Below are 2,533 nucleotides of genomic sequence, written 5' to 3'. Positions count from 1 at the left end.
TTGGCGTAAAACTCGTGCACCAAGTCGGGGTAGTAATGGTTTGGTAAGGTGAGATCGGAGCCCATCCAAGCTAAGCAAAAGCCTCCGAGATGTTGTATGTGACGACCCCACTTCTCCCAAGGGCGAACCCAAGGGTATCGGCGGGCCGCCTGCCTAGCTCGCGCCAGGACTCAAAACTTAAAGCAATAAAAGCCAGAAAATCCAAAAGAGTACTATACATACTATATACAATCCCAAAAGAGTTATAATTACATTCTCCAAAAGTACCTGCTCTTACTATTACATCCGTATAATTACAACCAAAACCAAAAGGGAGACCCTAAGAAGGGTCCTAATACAAACCACCAGAATAAAAACAGACATCCTAAAAGTTCAACTATTACAAGCCAATCTACTAAACTAGTGTATGAGCCCCAAACGTACCCGCGTCGGCCCCTGCTAAGGAAAACAAACGGAATGGGGTAAGCTAAAAGCTTAGTAAGTAAACAGGGGCAAAAGCGTAAATTTCACGTAGCAACATTTACACAGTAAGAGTAAAGCAAAAGCAGAAAAGTAACATCACATAATAAGGATACGGGTGGCTCCAAAGCCAATTCATTTGCCATGCTTGATCTCCTGTCGACACTCCGTCGACCATAAATAAGGTCCGTAGAACTTCACTTGTACACCCACCGACACCTTATCACCCTCACTGGCCAGTCACCTCACAAACTTGCCCAGGCGAACGAAATCACAAACTTGAGCTTTAATCATAAGCTCGGGTCACAAACTTGGTGACCTCAAACCAAGTTGGACTGACTTCGACCAAGCCCTAACCGGCTCGAATAGTCCATCTAGGTATTGAGTTCAACCGCAAACTCACAAAATTCACAAAATTATTCAAAAGTCACCCCGAGCCACAAGCTCAAGGGTTTTTGTTCCAAAATTTCTCACATACATATGTCATGTACAAATTGGTGCGTAAGTTAGGGTCTAGATCGAGTGCGATAAAGTACACCCTCGCCTAGGTACCCTTTTTACACATAACGAAACACATAAACAACTAACACATAAGAGCGGCCTGAATACTTACTCAAAATACCAAAAGTAGTATAAAGGCGGAATTCACTTTGTGTGTTGGCTAGTAGTGGGCCCCACCGGCACCGCCTAACTCACCACTGTCTGAAATCGAAGATTATGTCACAATATATCATAAACGGCAACTAACGTACTTAAAACAAGCAAAACGGCAAAATTGGCACGCGCAAGTGCGGAAACGGCAAAACGGCCGCACACGTCCGCGCGGAACGGCAAACGGAAATGGCCAAGTCGGCCATCTCAAACCGTTTTGGTCAAAAATTAGGCTAGGAGTGTCGGATCAAAGTGTGTGAGACACCGTTTCGAAGCTAAGAGAAAGGGCTACAATTTTCGTGAAGACATTTCAACCCAGATCTCACTAGGTATAGGTCGAAAATGCACGAAATAGTGCCAGCTGTTTCCTTGCGGGTTACCAAACAGGCCCTGTTTGCAAGGCCGTAACTTACGGCACAGAAATCGAAATTCAGAAATTCCAAAGGCATTAGAAAGCTGAAACATAAGGATAAAACTTTCATGTTTTGGCCAAGACCTGAATCTATTCAGAACAGAACAAAATTCGAGTGCCAAAGTACCCGTCAGAACTGTCCAAATACCGGGCAGTTCTGACGATCGATATTGTTTCGATCATAACCGGAGCTACGGAACTCGGTTTTCGACGTACTTTATACCATTTCGAAGCTGAGACCAAGATCTAAATTTCTTATGAAGGAGTCGACACCCAGATCGAATGGGATCAAAACCGAAAAATCACGGCAGAAGCTAAACTAGAAAAACGCGCAGAATCAAAGGGTCAAAACAGGCTTGAGCATTTCGTCGATAACTCAGGCTACGCTAATCTGATGGACCTGAAATTTTGCAGGCATACTCAGGACCTACAAGGCTACAACTTTCATGTTTTGAGGAATTCCTAAATCCATACATAGCATTAAGAAAAATGAAGCCGAAGTTCAGTTTCTGGGTTGCCCTGTTTACCCATTTTGCCGGTTTCAAATGTCGCAAACATATGGTTCGTTTTCATGGTTCTTATGCAGGTTTTTCAACCACTTTTGTACCAAATAAACACACATATACTAACATCTAAATGGCCTACAAATGGTCCGAAATTCCCCTCCCAAGTCAATACCAAAATACCAAATACTAACCATAACACCTAACCTAACTTCATATGCACCCATCAACTTACCCTAACATCCAACTAACCAAATCCTAACTCTAAAGCCATAAGTTCAACTAAACTAACCTCATGGAGTCTAGGGTTTCTTAACCCTAATCAGAATTTTGCTAGAAACCAACCAATCAAGTGAGGCAATTTATCAAACACAACCACTTCAAGGCAATTTCCCAATCAAACCAACTAAGGAAGCATTAAAACAAGAAACCCAAATTTTCTCTCTCTTGACCGAAATTTCCAGCAGCATAAATCACTAAAAGTTAACCATAAAACTTCCATAAAACA

General features: G+C 42.5%; 1 long non-coding RNA gene across 1 annotated transcript; it reads right to left on the bottom strand.

Annotated features, from left to right (window-relative positions):
* Positions 1 to 200: 200 nt before the first annotated feature.
* LOC140006287 (uncharacterized) lies at positions 201 to 1,148 on the bottom strand. The gene is made up of 2 exons (XR_011813932.1): positions 1,073 to 1,148; positions 201 to 438 (listed from the first exon to the last, which is right to left on the bottom strand). It is a non-coding gene; the product is annotated as an uncharacterized lncRNA (long non-coding RNA).
* Between the last annotated feature and the right edge of the window lie 1,385 nt (positions 1,149 to 2,533).

This window comes from Coffea arabica, chromosome 1c, assembly GCF_036785885.1.
Source record: "Coffea arabica cultivar ET-39 chromosome 1c, Coffea Arabica ET-39 HiFi, whole genome shotgun sequence".
Lineage (NCBI taxonomy): Eukaryota > Viridiplantae > Streptophyta > Magnoliopsida > Gentianales > Rubiaceae > Coffea > Coffea arabica.
This window is presented reverse-complemented; position numbering and strand designations above follow the sequence as displayed.